We start from the raw sequence: 6,000 nt of genomic DNA, 5'->3' as shown, positions 1-6,000 counted from the left end.
TTAAGTTTTTTATCGCGAAGTATTAAAGCTCGTTTGCAAGCGTAGCAATTGCGGCAGTATTAATTAACGAATCTAATTATATCGTGCTAATAATATTATATTGCAAAAAGCTTATAAGTTTTGCGAGAGCTAAAGTGTGCTGTAAATACTTAATCGTAGACTTTTCGGACGAATAACGAGCGTAAGTTTTAAACGTTAAAAATTAATAAGCGGCTATTATAAAGCAGAAAATCGCTTTTTATAATAAGTTTAGCTCGTGAACCGTAATTTACGAGTAAGGACTTAATTTTGAAAACTTAAATTCGAAATGCTATAAAATTAAAAGCGGTCCGATTAGCTTTTAAAACTTAATTAATAACTCGAAATATCGATAAGAGCTCCGCGATCTTTTCGATAATGACGGCGGTCTTTAAGAGCGTAAGTTAACGTAGCTTTTCGATCAAAAGTCGTAAGTCAACGTTATTAGCGTAAAGCAGCGTTTATAAGCGTTAAATGCGCTTAAAGCTGTTTTAAAAAAAGAGCTTTTCGATGCGACGTATTAGCGCGTTAGCTAAAAGGTTGTTTTTACTTGGTTTATACGTGATAATAAAGTTATAATCGAAAAAGAGCTTTGCTTAACGTGCTTAACGAGCGTTAAAAGTCTTAAAAGTTATAAAGTATTTTAAAGCTTTATAATCGGTGATTACTTGAACTTAATAAAAAGAGCCGGCGAGTTTAGCGCGGAAGTTATTAAAAAAGCGTATAATAGCTAGTATCTTTTTATTGTAAACGACGTAATTAAGCTTAGCGAAAGCTATAGTTTTAAAGTAATAAGCGATTAATAGCTAATCCGAATCATACTTTTAAGAAAAGATTAAAGCGATTACGCCGTCGAAAGCGTTAATCTTTAGCATATAAAAAAGGTTTTAGTTGTAATGCTATAAGATTAGCGCAATAATTAAAGCGAGCTTTAAAAAGTCGAAGCTTTTTTAATATTAAGAATTGAATAAAAAAAAAACGTTAACTTTAATCAAATGTATTAAAGGCTTTGCGATCACGCCGTAATCTCGAATAAATTAGCGATAAAAGTTATAAAATCTAAAAAAGCTTTAAACGCTTTTAACGGTTATAGAAAGCGCTTAATGTTTTATTATCGAAGTCTTATCCGGATTTACTTTTAAGCTTTCGGTAAAGATAATAAAGCTTAAGTATTTTATTTTAATAATATTGAATTCGCACTTTTTAATATCAGCTTAAAAGCTAGCGTCGTCGAATCGTTAAAAAACTTAACGAACGTAATAAGCGTGCTTTAAAAAGTCGAAAGAATAAATCAAGATATCGTTTAAATATACCGTGTAAAAGATATTTAAAAAGTCGAAAAAAAAGTTATTTATATAGCGTTAATAAGTGGCGAGTCTATTAATTAATCCGAATAAAAGAACTTTACACTTATAAGCATCGTAGCGTGTTTTAAATATAGTAAGCTCTTTTAAAGCTAAGTCTATTCGTATTTTATAAAAGGCTTGCCGAATATCGAGTTTCGTAAAGATTTTAGCTTTTAAGAAACGTGCGAAAGTCTTATCGATTAAAAAGAAAAGGTATCGATTTTTACGAGTAAAATTGTTTAGCGCGCGAAAATCAATACAAAAGCGGAAGGAACCGTTTTGCTTTTAAATAAAAAGAATTAAAGTTGTAAATAGCGCTATTAAAAGTTCGATAAAACTTTTATTAAGATTGTCGATAAAGTAAGCTTTAATAAGCTTTAGCTTAAAGATCGATATCTTATATAATAATAAGTATCGAAGCGCTTTTTCTTTTCTTTCGAGAAGCTCGATTTTATAATCGTAAAACTTATATAATACTAGTACGTTGCTAGCGGCTTTAAAAAATACGTATGCGTAATCGAAGTACTCGAAAAAGATAAAAAGGTTGTTAATAAGCTTTAATAGTTCCGTTGTAAAGTCAATAACAAAGATAAAGCCGTTAATAAAGCGTATTAGCGCTGCTTAATAGTCAGCTTAAGTAAAAGCAATCGTTTAACGCTCGAAGATTAAGTAATCGAGCTCGTAAAAAGACGTAAAAAATAATTCTACGTCTTTTTAACGAGCGATTATATAAAAAGCGTATTCGAAAACGCCGTTGATTTTAAAGTTTCTATTGATTTTATGCTTAAATGTTTAGCGAAAGCGTTTAACAAGTAAAAAAGGTTTTACGAAAGCGATATCGATCAATATAAGCTTACGGTTTATTTAAGATATTGATTTAACGTAATCTTTAAAGAAAGTGTTTTTCGTAAAGCGAAAGAGTAACGGCTTTACGAAAAAGTAAATAAAAAAAAAAGGTTTAACGATTTTAAAAAAAGAAGCGGAGGAAAAACGATTTTTTAAAAAAAAAAGTGATTTTGCGATTATCGTTATTGCTTAATTTACTCGTGAATTATAATTTATAAATGAATTAACGTCGTAAGCTTTTTAAAAGCGATTTAAGGCTCGATCACGCTTATTAACGTCGTGTTAATAACGAGCGTTTATTTTACGCTAATTAAAATGTATAATCTTAATAAGTTTAACGTAAGTAACGGTCGGAAAATTAAAACAAAGCTAATAAAGCTTGCGGCGAGCGTAGTTAAAGAAAATCTAGTACTTAGCTAGTTATGCTTATCCGAAGATCACGTTATGATTTCTAAAGTTGATAATAAGAAAAAGAATAAAGGATTAAACGCGCTTATTAACCGTAAGGTTAAAAAGTGCAAAATGTAAAATAATAGCTTTACGAGCTTTATTATATGATTTGACAAAGAATAAGGCCGAGAAGAGTTGAATTAAAAGTTAAAAAAAAAAGAAAGTAGTTTAAGTAGCGCTAAGTCAATTAGCGCGTATTTATTAGCTTTTAAGTCGAGCAAAGCAAATACTTTATACGAAAAGCTATTTTTAATAAAAATAACGAGTATAGTTATAGCTTTATTATTAAAAAGTTTCGTAAGGTCAAAGTATCGTATATCTCGAAGCTAGCTTAAAAAGAAGGCTTTGCTTAAGCCTCGACGTTTTTTTTATTATCGAGAGCGTCGAAATTAATAAGAAAGAGCTTTTAATGATCTTTAAGAGCGTCGGAATAAAGCTTATCGTCCGAGTCATCCGAATAAAAGCCGTATTCAAGTCTAGCGCCGTATTTTATTTCGTTGATTAAGTAATAGCGGAAGAGCTTCGGCGTATTTAAATCTTTACGAAACGATTTAAAAGTCTTGATCGCTAACTTAAAAGCGTTTCCGAAAGAAAAGAATTTATTAGATCGATTAAATTGATTTGCACTAGCGCTAAAGCTATTAAAGGTTTAGCGCTAAAAGGTAAAGAAAAAAACGAAGGCTAAGCTATCTTAACGGTTTTCGTAATAAGTGATTTGCTTAACCGCTACTCTTTAAGCCGAGCGAGATTCGTTACGAGCTTTATTATAAGAGCTCTTCGCGAATTAAGTATTATACTTAGCTTGTAAAGCATCGTAAAGCTTTGCAAACGCGTATTAGCCAGTAGTTAATTGCTGGACGGCGGTCTGAAAGTCTTTAAAAGTTGTAATCTTAGCAAATTTTAAATAAAGCTAATCGCGCAGCGTTTTAATGATCTTAAAACGCAAAGCTTTACGTAATCGGTCTTCGTCTTTAATTTTAACGATAGCAGCAAGTAGGCTGCTCCATGGGGCCCCATGGGGCCCTACGGAGTTTTGAGTCCTCTCCACGGTGGAACCTACGGGGGGTACAAAATTCTGCCCTCCTTATAAGGAAACCTTATAAGGCGTGGGGTTACTCTATAAGGTTTATATATATAAAAATATACATATGCATAATTACTAATCAGGTTTACTAATTACATTTACTAATCATATTTACTAATCACATTTACTAATTACATTTACTAATCAAAGACTTAAAGTATTAGTCAAATTTACTAGTTACAAAGGCCCAAGGGTTAATAAAGACCCGTTCTTTAGCCTAAGTCTATTAGTTATAAAAAGTTGATAAAGACCCGTCTTTTTGCAATTATATAGAATACGTTTAACTCGGTCTCCGCTTCTAGCTTAAGTTCTTGCTTGTAAGCATAGTTTAAATGAATTTCGTTTGACTTAAGTAGCTTTCTTAGCTTTTAGCACTTATTGCTTTACTTAAACTCATTCTCATCCGAGAACTTAAAGGTAAAGCGTTTATATGCTAAGATGCTATCGATAGTGAAAAGGTATAACATTAATAGCTCTTTTAAGATGCTTTTAGCTTCGGCATAATCGCTATCGAAAAGCTTAAGAGTAAGATCACTTAAAATCAATCGAACTTTGATATCTTTATAAGTGAATTGCTTTTTAATTTAATTAAGGAAAGAGATAAAGTGGTCGAAGAGACAAAAGACTTAAGCGCTTTTTTTTTAAATAAAAAATCAATTAGTAATCATAATATATAGATGTTATTACTAACTTTATTAGCACCGTAATGCTTAATGCCGAACTCGTCGATAAAACCTTTGCGACTTTTTTATTCGTAATCGAGGCCGATTAGTCTTAGAAACAAAGCGGTATCTTCTTTGTTATAGCAAGTAAACATTGAATTAATAACGTTATTATTAGCATAAACGACTACGAAATCTTTATAGCGACTAAGTATTTCGTTGATTAGCTTATTGCTATCGGTGCTAAAAAAGTTAACCTCGATTATAGCGTTATAAAAGAAAGGAATCGATATTGTTAAATAAAGAAAATAATTAGCTTAAAGCAAAGAATTAAAAAGCAAAGAATTAAAAAGCAAAGAATCAAAAAGCAAAGAATTAAAAGGAAAATAATTACTTAAGTTGAATTTAGTTATAGTTAAGTGTTAAGGTTGGTTGAGAAATTGAGTATTAAGGTTAAGAAATTGAGTGTTAAAGTTGAGAAGTTGAAGTTAAGTATTAAAGTTAAGCAATAAGAAGTTAAATAGAATGTAGTTGTAATAGTGATGAAAAAAAGAAAAGGAAAAGGAAAAGGAGCGAGTATTTATATAAAAATAAAAGTATAGCTTAATCGTAGTCAAAGCATTGCTTCGATTCAATAAAAGTGAATTACAATATTTGAAACACGAATTCGACGCGGAATAAAGAAAATAACGCGTCGCTTAATAATAATCGATACAATGCTTTAATTTAATAAAAGTGAATTATAATATTTGAAACACGAACTCGACGCGGAATAAAGAAAATAACGCGTCGCTTAATAATAATCGATGCAATGCTTCGATTTAATAAAAGTGAATTACAATATTTAAAACACGAACTCGACGCGGAACAAAGAAAATAACGCGTCGCTTAATAATAGTCGATGCAATGCTTCGATTCAACAAAAGTAAATTACAATATTTAAAACACGAACTCGACGCGGAATAAAGAAGGAACGCTTCGCTTAGTAAATCTGATTAGTAAATACTGCACGGAAAGAAACCTTGCATGCTGCACGTCTTTTTGCTACACGTGCTTAGCTCGGCTATAGCTCGGTTATAGCACGTGCTTTACCGTACGTAATCTGATTAGTAAATCTGATTAGTAAATCTAATTAGTAAATCTGATTAGTAAATCTGATTAGTAAATCTGATTAATAAATCTGATTAGTAAATGCTGCACGGAAAGAAACCTTGCTTGCTGTACGTTCTTTTGCTATACGTGCTTAGCTCGGCTATAGCTCGGCTATAGCACGTGTTTTACCGTACGTAATCTGATTAGTAAATCTGATTAATAAATCTGATTAGTAAATGCTGCACAAAAAGAATTAACGTACTTAAAGCTGCTATACGTAACTTACGTAAAGCTGCCACACGTAACCTACGTAAAGCTGCTATACGTAACTTACGTAAGGCTGCCATACGTAACCTACGTAAGGCTGCCACACTTAACGTACTTAAGGCTGCTATACGTAACCTACGTAAGGCTGCTATACGTAACCTACGTAAGGCTGCTACACTTAACGTACTTAAAGCTGCCACACGTAAACTACGTAAGGCTGCTATACGTAACCTAC

The sequence above is a fragment of the Drepanopeziza brunnea genome, assembly GCF_022702325.1.
Source record: "Drepanopeziza brunnea f. sp. 'multigermtubi' strain 214-2 chromosome Unknown ctg11, whole genome shotgun sequence".
In the NCBI taxonomy this organism is placed as follows: Eukaryota; Fungi; Ascomycota; class Leotiomycetes; order Helotiales; family Drepanopezizaceae; genus Drepanopeziza; species Drepanopeziza brunnea.
The sequence above is the reverse complement of the archived record's forward strand: the minus strand, read 5'-3'. Positions refer to the sequence as shown.